At 35.6% G+C, this 15,786-nt stretch overlaps 1 protein-coding gene across 1 annotated transcript in view; it reads right to left on the bottom strand.

Annotated features, from left to right (window-relative positions):
• The window catches only part of LRP1B (LDL receptor related protein 1B), a gene marked incomplete at its 3' end in the record, with an annotated part of 2,330,707 nt that overhangs the window by 2,161,719 nt on the left and 153,202 nt on the right, over positions 1 to 15,786 (bottom strand). Inside the window, exon 3 of the mRNA XM_081243013.1 lies at positions 3,092 to 3,197. The remainder of the gene's footprint in view (positions 1 to 3,091; positions 3,198 to 15,786) is intronic.

Here is a 15,786-nt window from a genome sequence, read left to right as displayed (position 1 = left end):
TGCGGAGCACAGGCTCCAGACGCGCAGGCTCAGCGGCCATGGCTCACGGGCCCAGCCACTCCGTGGCATGTGGGATCTTCCCGGACCGGGGCACGAACCCATGTCCCCTGCATCGGCAGGCAGACTCTCAACCACTGCACCACCAGGGAAGCACCCCCTTAAACTTTTATACAGTGAATTCCTAATGCCTCGTACCTGAGAATGTGACTGTATTTGGAGACAGGGTTTTTAAAGAGGTAATTTAAGTTAAAATAAGGTCATTAGGGTAGGTCCTAATCTAATATGACTAGTTTCTTTATAAGAAGAGGAGATAAGGACTCAGGCAGACACAGAGGGAAGACCATGTTAAGATGTACGAGGAAGATGGCCATCTATAAGCCAAGGAGGACTCAGAAGAAACCAACCCTGCCAACACCTTGATTTAAGAATTCTAGATTCCAGAACAGAACAGTAAGAAAATAAATTTCTGCTGTTTAAGTAACTCAGTCTGTGATTCTTTATATCAGCCCTAGCAAATAATACATTTACATTAGAGCTCATACATATTATAGGCAATGAAGATTTGCATTGCTATTATTTTCCCATAAGTTAACCTCTAGCCCTAGAGAGTTGTGAAATAGCCTAGTTATATAAAATTAATAAAAAGTGCACACCCCCATGAAATCAGATATTCCTCCAAGGGTTCACTAGGTAAAACTTATCACTCCACTGAAAGGATGTCCAGTGATCTCTTTTGCCCATTCCAAGTATTGGGCTTTCTTTTCTTTCTTTTTCTTTTCTTTCTTTCTTTCTTTTTTTTTTGATATACCACAACCCCATACCTTGCACACATTTTCTATCTCATGTATATAACCATTGACCAGATATATCTCATAATATGTTAATCAAGTATGCTTTCCATGCATTTAGTCTGGGATGAATCTCCTCTTCTGTTATCCTGGCTAGGATGCAGGTTTTCTTCCACTGACTAATATTCAGAAGCTTTGTCATGCCAGGATGCAACATATGATTATCAGATTTTCATAAAATTATACACAAGTGTAAGATTTTCATAAAAATAATCAGGCCCATAACACCTCAGTAAAGTGGATGAAGCCCCCATTTCCACACATACAAATCTGTTTTGAATTTATTATTACTTGAAAGAATCTGGTTCAGTTTTTTCTGTTGATTATTAATTCTTTTAAGTAAGAATAAGTGTCTTGACAATTGGAGAGTAGGTGGTGAGGGAGTATTATTGGAGAAATACAGACAGGATTTAGAAAAGGGAGGTATGAGACAATAATGAAGCTTCACCTGCTATACAGGATTAACAGATCACTCTGCTCTTAAGCCATATACTCCTTGGATTTATTCATTCATGACCTGATTTACTTTTAACATCACATGGTAATACTTCAGTGTTTTTTTTTTCCAAGACCCCTCTGATAATCAGCCTAAGGCTGAAATATCTGGCAACAAAACATTTGAAGAGATAATTCAACCTAGGTAAACTTTAATATATCTTTAGATTTTCTGCTTCCTCCTCTCTGAGTCTGATTTCAGCATTTTGCCCTAAGGTCTAATGTTAAGGATACATAAGAAATGCTAAATTCCATAATCCCTCTTTCCTAAACGTTATGCTATTTAGACTTGGGCCTTATTTATTTTTCCTATTTTAAATCAAATTTTTTCAACAAATTGAAACATTATTTAAGTAACTCTACTGCCCAGTTTAAAAATCGAAAGGAACTGAAAAGTTGACTTGGCGCTGATCTGTGAATGACAGTAATGAGTGTGGGGGAGATGAAGAACATGAACTTTTCAGTGTCTAAAAAATGACATTGTTATTTAAAGTGCTTATCAGTTAGTGATTTTTTTAAATACGATTTTTTGCTTCACCAAGAGAACATTAAGCTGTGCTTTTTATCACACTCTTTCTTCCAAAGCACTGGAATTATCGTCTTTCTTTAGTCTATGCCCAGCTGCTGCCCTAGTAAGCCCCATAAACTTGGCTTCACAGCTGTGCTGCCTGTTCCAGATTTTGGAGTCGGAATTTTCTTCTCAGTTGTCTCAGTGATTTTGGCCCAGATTTCAGGTGAACATTCTCCTAATGCTCAGTTGAAAAGTATCACTTTTTGTGAAAATCATATGCAAAGTGTTTTTTTTTTAATTTTTTGTTTTGTTTTCTGTTTTGGTGGTGCTTTTCTGAATATCATTGGAAGCATTTAAACCAACTTACCAATTTCTCAAAGAAAGCTCAGAGTATATGATAAGGTACTCAACATCATTAATCACCAGGGTAATGCAAATCAAAACCACAGTGAGATATCACCTCACAACTGTTAGGATGGCAATTATCAAAACAAAACAAAACAAAAAATCAAAAGATAAGTGTTGGTGAGGATGTGAAGAAATTAGAACCCCTGCACACTGTTGGTGAGAATGTAAGATGGTGCAGCCACTATGGAAAACAGTATGGAGATAAAAAATTAAAAGTTGAACTACCATACAATCCAGCAATCCTATATCTGGTTATTTATCGAAAAGAATTCAAACTAAGATCTCAAAGAGATATATGCACTCCCATGTTCATTGCACAATTATTCACAATAGCCAAGATATGGAAACAATCAAAATGTCCATTGACAGATGAATAGATATAGTGTGGTATATACAAACAATGAAGTAGTATTCAGCCTCAAAAAAGAAGGCAATCCTGCCACATACAACAACATGGATGAACCTGAAGGACGTTACGCTAAGTAAAATACGCCAGCCACAAAATGACAAATACTGCATGATTCCAATTATATGAGGTATCTAAAATAATCAAACTCATGGAAACAGAGAGTAGAATGGTGGTTGCTGGGGACTGAGGGGAGGGAGAAATGAGGACTTGTTTTTCAATAAGGCATAAAATTTCAGTTACGTAAGATGAATAAGTTCTAGGGATCTGTTGTATAACATAGTTCCTACAGTTAACACCACTCAACTGCATATTTAAAAATTTTGTTAAAAGTGTAGAAATTATATTAAGTGTTCTTACCACACACACATACAAACAATAGGTCATGAGGACACTTTTGGAGGTGATGTTTATGTTTATTACCTTGATTGAGGTGATGATTTCACAAGTGTGTCCGTATATCCAAATTCATCAAATCGTATGCATTTTATATGTGCAGTTTTCGGTGTATCGATTATCCTTTGACAAGCTGTTTAAAAAAGGGGAAAAAAGTTCAGGAGATGTGAATCTAAATAGCCTAATTTCCAGTGACCAAGTGAGCCTAGACATCTGAGTGTTTTAAAATAATTCTATTTCAGTCCCCAGTACCGGTCCACGGTCTGTTAGGAACCCGGCCACAAAGCAGTAGGTGAGTGGTGGGCAAGTGAGCGAAGCTTCATCTGCCGCCACCCATCGCTCCCCATCACTCGCATTGCCGCCTGAACCATCTCCCCACGCCCTCCCCCTGCCCCCGTCCGTGGAAAAAATTGTCTTCAACCAAAGCGGTCCCTGGTGCCAAAAAGGCTGGGGACTGCTGCTATAAGTGGTCTATTTAGTACAAGGTCAAATAATCTTATAAATATATCTCATAAACTAGGAAATCGATGTACAATATCAGCTTCTGATATAAATTCTCAGTATTACAGTTATATTTGTACTGTTTTATCATTTACTAGATTGTTGAGTTCCTTGAGGGCAAAACTATGTCATTCATTTTTCTGACACCCAAATTAAGCTATTATTTGCTTGGTAAATGTGAATTTTAATCTGAATTGAGCACTGAAGTTCACTGGTCTTGTGCTATCCTGAACCAAACTTGGGTATTAAAATAACAATTTAAAAGAAATTTAAAAAAAAGAATTATTAATACTCACACCTTTAACCCCTTTCTCTGCCTTCTAATAAGGAAAAATATTTTGTTGCTTGGGACCCAAGATTTTATTTTCTTGATTGGGTTGTCCAGATTGAGTAGAGCCATAACTGAAAAGACCTGAAATGGGCTAGATTGATTTTCACTGGCAAGATCTTATCACAGACAGATAAAAGTTAATTATAGGAGCTGGAGTAGAGACTTTCTTGAAGAAAGTTAGCAAATTCTGAATTTTAGAGAGATTTTACCTGGATTTTAGAAAATTTAAAAATATAACAACAGCAAAACACCTGAATGGAATCCTTGTTTAGCATTTGTAAAGTTTAAGTCAAGAATTTCACTGCTTTTCATAATTTGTCTTTTCAAAAAAAATTGTGTTCCAATAAAATTTTATTTATAAAAACAGGAAATGGGTCAGATTTGGGCCCAGGACAATAGTTTGCTAACCTATATGGTCTAGAAGGAAGCCAACACTCCTCAGAAAGTACTTGATGATCTATCAGGTTGCTTCTAATTCAAAAGTTCAGTGAATCTGTGCTGTTGTAGACTCAGCCAAAAGAAATATTGGGACAATGTGATGGACCTGAAGGGCATTATGCTAAGTGAGATAAGTCACAGAGAGAAAGACAAATCCTACATAATACCACTAATGTGGAATCTAAGAAAGCTGAACAGTAGCAACAGAGAGTATAAAGGTGTTTACCAGGTGCTGAGGGGGTGGGGGGAATTGGGAAGATTTTATTAAAGGGTAAAAACTTGTAACTAGAAAATGAATAATTTTGAGGGTTTATTTTCAATACTGGTATTTCTTTTGCATGCTGCCCCATGAAGAAAACAAAGAAAATGCATGTTATGTGGTAATTCAACTTCTGTGGCAAGAACAGTGGTGATGGTGAGAGTGAGAGGTAGTGGTTTTGTGGCCTTCAAATCATACCACATAGGTGACCATGTAAACCTAGTTCAACTCCCCCTAAAGGTCTTTTGATATATTTTAAACATTCTCATGAAATAATTTAGTTCAGAGATATTCATTGCATGAACCAAATACTTGTACACTTTTCAATTACTGTACAGATATTTTATATAAAGGTTACACTTTGTAAAATAGCAAATCTTACAATTTTGTGTATACTATAATTTAAAAAAAAACAATATGTAGAGTATATATTGGTATCATAGAGAAATATTTGGTCTTTGTTCCCTATTCCTGGCATAGAGCTCCTAAAGCGTTTAGAATTTCTCAAGAAATGAGAGTGATAGGACTGTTCCTTGTTCTAATGAGGCATTCTTGATTAGCCCCTAGGTAGCTTTAGGATGGTGGCTGGTCACCAGAAAGAAGACCAAGCCTTGATTACAAGTTTGAAACTTTCAGCCCCACCCCCAACAACCAGAAAGAAGAGAAAGGCTGGAGATTGAGTTAGTCACCAATGGTCAAGGATTTAATGAATTATGCCTACGTAAGAAACCTCCATAAATACCCCTAAAGATGGGGTTCAGAGAGTTTCTGATTTGTCCAACATGTCCACATGTCAGGAGGATGGCATACCCCAGCTCCATAGTGACAGAAGCTCCTATGATTGGGACTCTTTAAGACCCTGCCCAGTATACCTCTTCATTTGGCTGTTCATTTGTAACTTTATAATAATCCAGTAAATGTAAGTAATGACTTCTTGAGTGAGTTCTGTGAGTCATGCTACCGAATCATTGAACCTGAGGAGGTAGTTACGGGAATCTCCAAATTATAGCCAGTCCATCAGAAGTATGGTGGATCAGGACTTTTGACTGGCATCTGAGGTGGGGGCAGTGTTGTGGGACTGAGCCCCTAAATGTGTGGAGTCTGACACTAACACCTGGTATTTCAGTCAGAACTGAATTGAATTATAGGACACTTAGTGAGTGTCAGCATTAATGTCAGATGTCAGGAGGAGAAAATCCTGAGACAGTCAAAAAGTAAGAAAATTAAAACACTCACAACTCCTCTTATTCCCCAGATAAGCAGTTAAGATACATTGATACATAGATACATACATGTGCTCTCTCTTCTTAAACACGCATTTACACACACAAATAGTTTTATAATAAATTAAGACCATAGCATACAGATCTTTTCACTGTCAATACAAAGTTGTTAAAATATTTTCTTTAATGGAATAGGATGCCCTTATATTGATACACATAATTTAATTCATACAGCTAATGTCAAGCATTACATTTCAAGATATGAGTAGTGATTTTAGTATCTTTTAAGTGTAACATCTTAGGACAAACTATACTAAGAAAACAATCTCATAAATTTATAGCAAAAGTTGGTAAGCTCTGACTGTCCATAACACTCTCTATCTCCTTTCCAACTAAAATGGGAATTGATGTACTGTAAATCAACTATACTTCAATAAAAAAATAAAGAAAAGCTGAGGGAATTAAAGCTTCAACAGCCAAATATTTTACATTTTTTTAAAATGGGAATTGAGATAATTTTTGTGAAATATATCTAATAATACTAAAACATATTATCTAAAGTCTGGAGGTAATATGTCCCAAATTAAGTTTTAGGAATTATTTTATTTATTAAACCAAGCTTCAATGAAACAAAACTTTCAATTTATTTGAAAGAAAATACACAGGAAGATTTTGGTTGTCTGAATTTTTGGATAAGCTGAGATATTCTATTAATCAAAAGAGACAAAAGGAGCATAAATAATATTCCTCATATAAACAAAAATCAATAGAATTCTGTCAGGCTGAATTATGCAATACTGTATTATTAACTTCAAATATTATCTAGTGTGGTTAAATGATTTTATTTATATATGTTTGAGTTTTTTTCTTGAACATAAGAATCTATAGTCATGTAATTTTTAAGCATAGAGGGATTTTTAGATATTAATCAAATAATATGTAGGTTGGAGTACAAATTCCTTTGGGGTAGATACTGAATTTTCTCCATCTTTACATCAATACAGTGACTTGCAAAAGTGTACCTAATTTTTAAACTCAATTTAATTGAAAATGAGGAAAGTGTGTTCCAAGAAGTTAAGTGACTTATCAAATGACTATTAGAGACTTAGATGTACCTAGACTTTAGAATTTATTTATTTTTTAATCCTAGACAATTACTAGTACTATTATGCCAGACTTCCTCTCTCAACATATATATCTTTAATAATAGGAATATATTAGATATGGCAGCTCTTATCTAATGTAATTCTATAGTGGTACGTATTTAACTATATTTGGGGATCCACACTGAAATGTCCAGGTAGGGTAGGACAGGTAAAGTAAGTGAGAGAATATGGCCAGTGTTGAGTGCCTAAGTATACATTAGGTAAATGGAGTGAGTTGTGATAAATTGAATAAACTCAGGTCCTGTCTAAATATGGCTTCTTCTCCTCAGCTTTAGGAAATCTTAGAGGTTTATTACTTAGAGATGGGAAAGAAACTGCCTCTTGCTCAATACTCAAAACAGACACAAGACAGAGTTTGGCTGCCATTTAAGGAAAAAGTGAGGGATGCAGACAAACAAATCCACCCTCTAGGGCCAGGACCCAAGGTCCTGTCTAAAACTGAGGCTGGGGGACTTCGCTGGTGATCCAGTGGTTAAGAACCCACCTTCCAATGCAGGGGACGTGGATTCGATCCCTGGTCAGGTACCTCAGATCCCACCTGCCGCAGGGCAACTGAGCCAATGCGCCTCAACTAGAGAGCACGCCTGCCGCAAACTACAGAGCCCACACACTCTGGAGCCCAGGTGCCACAGCTAGAGAGAAGCCCACGTGCTGCAACTAAGACCCAATGCAGCCAAAAAAAAACCCCAAGCAAAACCAAAGAAAAAACTCAGATGTCAACAAAAAAATATTAAATAAAATAAATTAAAAATAAAACTGAGGGTAGGCCAAGAAAGTAGGAAAGCCCTCCCCTATACACAGATGTTTATAGCAGCTTTATTCATAATTGCCACAATTTGGAAGCAACCAAGGTATCTTTCAATAGGAATGGATAAATAAACAGTAGTACATCCAGACAATGGAGTAGTATGCAGCACTAATTTAGATACATATTACTAAATGAAATAAACCAATCTGAAAAGGTTATATACTGTATGATTCCAATTATATAACATTCTGGAAAAGGCAAAACTATAGCAACAGTAAAAAGATCAGTGGTTTCCAGGGGTTGTGTTGGGGTGGCAGTGAGGATGAACAGGCAGAACACAGAGGATTTTTAGGGCAGTGAAAAGACTCTGTATGATATTATAATGATGGATACATGTTGTTATAAATGTGTCCAAATACATACCACATATAATACCAAAAGTGAACAGTAATGTAGCTATTACTTATGACTTTGGTTAATGATGTGCCAAAATAGGTCTATCAGCTGTAACAAATTTAACACTCAATTAGGGGATGTTGATAATGGGAGAAGCTGTGCATGTGTGAGGGCAGGGGATGTATGAGAAACCTCTGTACCTTCCCCTCACTTTTCCTGTGAACCTATAAATGCTTTAAAAATAATAAAGATTGAAAAACTTAAAAAGAAATAAAAGTATTATTAAGAGAAGTTCTTCAGACAGAAGTATTATGAAGAAAGCTAATTAGATGTATGCCAAGAAATGAATAGGGATGGAAAGGCAAAATACAAAGGTAATTATAATCAATAAATTATTGTAATTATACTATGAATAATTGATAGACCAAAAATATTATAAATATATATTATGATATTAATACATGTGTAAAAATAAAACTTGGCAAGTACACAACCAATAATGATGGCTCTAAGATTCTTCCATAATATGGACTGGTACAATTTTATTTAGAATTGCACTGTGACAACCCCAGAACAGTGTTTCTCAGCTGTGTATGATTGCTCCTCCACCCCTCACACACACACACACACACACACACACACACACACACACAGGACATTCAGCCATGTCTCATTGTGGTTTTGATTTGCATTTCTGCAGTGGCTAATGTGTTCACTGGTTATTTATATATCTTCTTCAAAGAAATGTTTACTCAAATAATTTTCTGATATTTTAACTCGGTTATCATTTATTATTGCATTTTAAACGTTCTTTATGTATGCTTATCAGGTAATTTATCAGATGTATAATTTGGAAATATTCACTCCCATTCTGTAGGTTATTTTTTTACTTTCTGGATGGTATCATTTGTCACCCATTCATTTTTTTCCCACAGTAAACATTTGAATTCAGGTCCTTACGATTTCTGGATCATTTCTGAATTGTTCTGTAGACTTCCAAATGGACTCTTGTCTTCAATTTCTACCCTCTCCTATCAATTCACTGGGTAGTTGTCAGCTGTGCCCTAAAACCAATAATCAGACTGCCATCTCTTCTTCACAAACTATTTGTGGATTCTCTTTGTCCTTAGAATAAATCTCATCTCTTAAAAATGGCATCAAATTGTTTTAAATACTGGCTCCAACCTAGAATTTTGGCATTATTTCAGATATCAATGACCTTCTACTCCCATGACATTTGAACTCCCATCACCCCAGCCCAATTTTTAGGTTATTTAAACAATTACTTCTATATCCCCGAACTTTTGCTCATGTCTCGAGTATCTTTCTCTCCTTCCATCTCCACCATCAAATCTGTATGTATCCTTTATGCCATACTTGGAAATCAACTTCTTTGGAAAGCCTTTTTCTATCACTATGTCCCCAGCACAAGCTTAGCATTTGTTTCATTCTCTTTTATGGAAATGGAATAAATGTATGAGTAAACATTATATAGTTATGATGCATCTTTTAGTAGTTGTTAAGCTACTTTCTTATGTAATAGGGCCATATACCATTATGTATGTTCCATGTCCAAAATGTATTGCATATATCAGGTGCATGTTTGTTTAATGAATAGATACGAAGATTAAAATTTTGTAAGAGATCACTTAGAATTTGTCACATTAAGAAATAATCATTTACTTTATGAAGAAGTCAATTGCAAGGTGTTTTTCGTTTGTTAACTTGTTCGTTTTCACCTTGAAATACCCTAAGGAAAATTTCATTATACATTGGAACATAATTTATTTACAGTCTACTTTCAGGATATCTGTATCAGCATGATTGGTACCTCAATATTGTCACTTTTACAAAAGGACTTCTGTAAATCATGTTATCAGTGAACTTGATTACAGAAATCGGGTACTTTATTTTGTTTTATTTCTCTTTTCCTTCAGCAATTGCACCAATGGGAAATGCCACATTTTTTATCTTGCTCGTTTTTAGCCTTAGTTCCCTTATCAGTAAAATAATTCTATTAGATCAGATGATTTCCAATGTTCCATTTAAATCCTAATATGTGTCAGTGATGGGCATTTGCATAAGATCTCTGTAAGCAATCACAGATATTGGATATTATTTTCCCCATTTACATTTGCCAACTGAATTTAAATTTCAGTTCTTCATTTAATGGAAATACTATTAAATTGTTTCAGCTCTTCCAAGATAGTGGTGCCTTTCACTTTTGGAGACTTAAATTAGGATATGCATGAAATTTCCACAGTTGTAAAGCTGAGCCAGTGATCCATTCTTTGCCTCTAACTAGTTCTTGATAAGAATTTGTGAATTCAAATTCACAAATTTGTGAATAAGAATTTATGGTCAATTCATACTTTTCCTTTCCCTTGAATTCCCAATGTGATTTTCCATTTTCTGCCTTTACATGGAAAGTGACTGTTGATGATAAAAATGTGATTTGACTCTAGAACATTATTTTTATTTTCCTCTATACCTTTTCTCATTATATATTCCAATTTTCTCTTATATCTCATCCACACTCACATAATTAGCTCTAGTTGATTTGTTAGGCTAGAACATTTCCCTTCTATGTCTCAGCATTTTTGAAGAACCTTTCCTCTCTTCCTCCTATTCTTCTTCATCATTATTATCATCACCATTATATCAATAGTAATAATAAAATCAATAGCAATATCATTATTGAGTGTTATTAGTCAATGCCCCTTATGTGTCAGGAATCATTCTAGGTGTTTTTGCAATGTTTACTGGCTAATCACTACAATGACATGATGAGGTATATACTATTAAATCAAATTTATGCATAAGAAAACTGAGAATCAGAAAGATTAAGTGACTTATCCAAGATTTTCTTGACAGGAAGTGGAAAAATCTGAATGTGACTTCAAACCACATTTTACAGTTTCATACTCCCACTGAATAGATCTAGTTAAAAAAAAAAAAACACAACTCATGCATATTGAGGCTTTCCAGGTGAATATTTCCCTATAAGTCTACATGGGCTTTTAAGTCTGAGTCTAAAATTATGAAATTGGGATATAAGGAAAGAAACAATTTATTAAGCTTTATGGATCTAAATTTGAGTCTCAGTACATGACAGCACTATCTATCCTCATACTCCTTGCAATTCAGTGAATCTTCTTTCAAAGAGGAAAACATTGTTTACCTTGCATGGGTTTTGTAACGACGATAGCTGTTACTGTTATTTCAGTATAAAGTTTTAACCTAAGAAAGCATTAGAAGAAGCTAGAAAACCACGTGGACTTTAAAAAAAAGTATATAGGTTTTAAAACAGATCAAAGTTAAAATGATTTTTATTTTACTCCCCCCCCAAAATAATTTAACTACTCTTTTAAATAATGTTTTTTTGAATTATTATATAATTTCAATACATGCTAAAAAGTCAATTAAGAGACTTCTAATCTGGACAAGATGGTATAAAATCCTTTTACCCTACATCTCTCCTCTAAAGACAACTATATACCCCAGAAAGGGTACAAGACAAAAAGCAAACAACTATGAAAGTTTGTAAGAAGAAGGTCAGCTGGTTTAGGACACCAGGACTGGAGGAACAAGCACAACTGTGGCAGTGCATTTTGTTTTGTGACCCTCACCCAATAGGAGAAGGCTACCCAGATCCAGCATTTCCCAAATCCTAACCTAGCAACAGAAAGCAGGTTATTCTTCCCCAAAGAGAAGTCCCTCTGACAACACCAGGGGAGCCTGACACCACAAAAAAGGGGGATCATGTGGGGAGCACTGCCAGAAACAAAAAGCCAGGGGATGCTCTCTCATTACCCACCAGGCCTGAAACTCCACTCATCCTCCAAAGAGATACCAAAATAGGCAGGCAGAGCCGGCAGAAGAGACAAGATAGGGCAGGTGGCCTGGTCCAGGAAGCCTCTTAGGCCTTACATGACTAAGTCTCTCCTACCCTGCCCAGAGTTACCAGAAGGTCAGGCAGAACCCACACAAGGAACAAAGTCAGAGCAAGCAGCCTGGTCCAGGCAGGTTTTTCATCTCAGTGGGCTACAGATTGTCCCTCCCTGCCGAAAAGACACTGGTTTAAGCAGGTGGGGCAAGGGGCTCAGCTACAACAAGAAGCTCAGTCTGAGAAACACCTACGTCCCTGTAAGCAAAAGACTCTTCTCTCCCACCCAGAAACACCATGGAAGAAAGGCACTGGTAGGGGAATCTCACTACACCCTCACCCACTGAGAGATACCTGGCAGTCAGGCCTAGGGAAATCCCTTATACACCCTGAGGCAGCACCAGCAGGGAACAGTTGGAGCCACAATAACAACAGCTAAACCAGGCAGGTCAAGATAATACCAAAAGACCCTGATAATTAAACTGGCGTTGGTATTACAGCTCACAAATGTACGCCAAGACCTGAGTGTTAAATCTGACTGCTGAAATTTTTTTTAAGTTAAATAGGACCCAGATTCTCCTAACCTAATACAAAATATCCAGGATACAAAACAAAAACAAAAAAAAACCATCATAGCAAGAACCAAGAAAAGACAACTTAAATTTTAAAAAAGTCAATGAACTGATGCCAATACCAAAATGAATCATATGCTGGAATTAGATGACAAGACTTTTAAAGCAGCTGTCATAAAAATATTTTGATAAATAATTACAAAATCTCTTGAAACAAATTTAAAAAATAGAAAATCTCAGCAAAGAAACAGAAGTTATAAAAATGAACCAAACTAAAATTATAAAAATGGAAATTACCATAACAGGAAAAAAAAGGTCTTGGATGGGCTCAACTGTAGAGTAGAGATGACAGAAGAATGCATTGGTGAATAATATAATTGATGCAATCTGAAAAATAATGAGAAAATAGGCAGAAAACAACAACAACAGCAAAAATGAGAAAAGACTCAATATTTGTATTATTCAAGTCCCAGAAGAAGAGGAGAAAGAAATTGGGACTAAAAGATGATTTAAAAAAATAATGATTGGGCTTCCCTGGTGGCGGAGTGGTTGAGAGTCCGCCTGCCAATGCAGGGGACACGGGTTCGTGCCCCGGTCTGGGAAGATCCCACATGCCGCAGAGCGGCTAGGCCCGTGAGCCATGGCTGCTGAGCCTGCGCATCCGGAGCCTGTGCTCTGCAAGGGGAGAGGCCACAACAGTGAGAGGCCCGCCTACCGCAAAAAAAAAAAAAATAATAATAATAATGATTGAAAACTTCATAAATTTGGTAAAAGACAAACCCACAAAGAAGTTGAGCAAATTCCATACAAAGAAATCCATGTTAAGACACATCACAAATAAACTTTTGAAAACTAAAGAGAGAGAAAAAATTATATTGAAAGCAGCCAAAATAAATGACACCCTACATAAAGGGAACACGAGTTTGGATTGTAATGAATTTCTCATTGTAAACTGTGGAGGCCAGAGGCAAGGGCACACTATTTTCCAAGTGATGAAAAAAAAGAACAAAGGAAAAAATCTTCAGTGTCTAGGACTAAAAAAGAATTTTTAAACTTGACACAAAAAGTGTAATCCATAATGGGGAAAATTGATATAGATATATTGAACCTCATCAAAATTAAAATCTTTTGCTTGGTGAAATCTTGTATAAAGAGAATAAAAAGACTACCTACAGTCTGGGAGAAAATATTTGAAAACCATATACCAAAGGACTAGTGCCTATGATATATAAATAACTCTCAAAACTGAACATTAAAAAAATTCCAATTAGAAAACTGGCTAAATATATGACCAGATATTTTACTCAAGAGGATATATAGATGGCAAATAAGCATATGAAATGATGTTTAGCATCATTAGTCATTAAATAAATGTAAATTAAAACTACAATGACATATCACTAAATTCTTATAAGAATGGCTAAAATTTTAAAAAAAATTAGTGACAACAACAAATGCTGATAAGGATGTAGAGAAAGTGGACCATACATTGCTGATAGGAATGTAAAATGGTACAGAAACTCTGGAAAACAATTTGGTGGCAGTTTTTAGAAAACTAAATAACCAACTACCATACATGTCAGAAATCGAACTTCTGGGCTTTTATCGCATCAAAATAAAAATTATGTTCACACAAAGACCTGTACACGGTCGTTTTTGGCAGCTTTATTTTCAATAGTCAAAAAATTGGTTAAGCAAAGTGTGGAACATCTGTAACAGACTACTACTCAACAATAAAAAGGAATAAACTATCCATACACACAACTTGGAACAATCTTCAAAGAATTATGCTGAGTGAAAAAAAACCAAACTTATATACTGTATGATTCCATTTATATAACATTTTCAAAATTACAACATTTAGAAGTGGAGGAGAGATTAATGGTTGCTAGGGATTAGAGATGGGCATGGGAGTGAACACAATAGAGGGTTTAGTCATAAAGGGAAAGCTGAGGGATCCTTGTGGTATTGCAATTCTTTAGTATCTTAACTGCAGTGGTAGATATATGAACCAATAAAGTGGCAAAACTGTGTAGGAGTTAATGCACGTGCACATACACACACACACACAAATGAAAGTAAGTAAAACAACAGGAGAACTATGAATAAAATTTTTGGATTCTGTCAGTGTCAATATCCTGTTTGGGATATTGTACTATAGTTTGCAAAGTCCTACTATGGGAAGAAACTAGGCAAAGTGTTCAAGGGTTCTCTCTGTATTCTTTCTCGTAACTGATGCAAATCTACAGTCATCTCAATTTTTAAAAATGATTAAAACTACAAAATAGAAGTCCATTAGTCCAAAATTCTTATAGTGGGAAGCATTCTGGGTTGAAAATCATTGTTCACGTAGTGCCATGGAAACACAACTCCATTTATTGTCTTATATGAGCAATGATGCCGGGGCTCACCTACAGTGTTGTGTGTGTGTGTGTTATTGGAGGGTCTTTTTGGAAAATTTTAAGATATCCTCAGTATACCTAAGCGTTGAAAATTTTTCCTTCATTATGTTTATGATTCTGTCCTCTCTAATGTCAAGGCATTTAACTCAGAGAAGATTTACTGTATTAATATTATTGTTATTCTTGATATCCTTCTTTGAAATTTCCAACAGTTGATCCTTTCTTATCTCATATATTTTCTCTCATACTTTTACCTCTATGTATTTTTATGTTTTATATTCAGGTAAATTTCTTCAAATTTATCTTTCAATCTTACTAAATTTTGGTTTTAGTTTCCAAGAAACCCTGCTTATTTTGTGATTACTTATTTTTCACTGTATGTTTTTTAATGGATGCAATACATTTTTTTTTACTCTCTCACTGAAGGTTTTTTTTTTATTGAAATATAGTTGATGCCTCTGAAGACTTTAATTAGAATTTTGGTTTTCTGTTTCTTAGCTCCATTTATTTATTTATTTTTTCTGTTTCCTATCTTCTGGGTAAGGGTTTGGCACATGGTCATTTTGCTGGAGAACCCTTAAGTGCAAGAATGGGAATGGGGGCACTAATGTCCATTATTTCTGCCCAAGTCATCCATAAAATGTTGTTTTATTTAAAACAATTAAGCGATTTTAAGTCACCCCATATACATGGTAGAACCCTGGATAGGCATGGGCAATCACCCCTGTGATTTCACATTCAACCCTACTTCTCACTCCTGCCTTCTGGAACCTGGTAGGCAGTTCAGCCAGCTCGCTAAT

The sequence above is a fragment of the Mesoplodon bidens genome (assembly GCF_964165515.1).
Source record: "Mesoplodon bidens genome assembly, chromosome: 8".
In the NCBI taxonomy this organism is placed as follows: domain Eukaryota; kingdom Metazoa; phylum Chordata; class Mammalia; order Artiodactyla; family Ziphiidae; genus Mesoplodon; species Mesoplodon bidens.
This window is presented reverse-complemented; position numbering and strand designations above follow the sequence as displayed.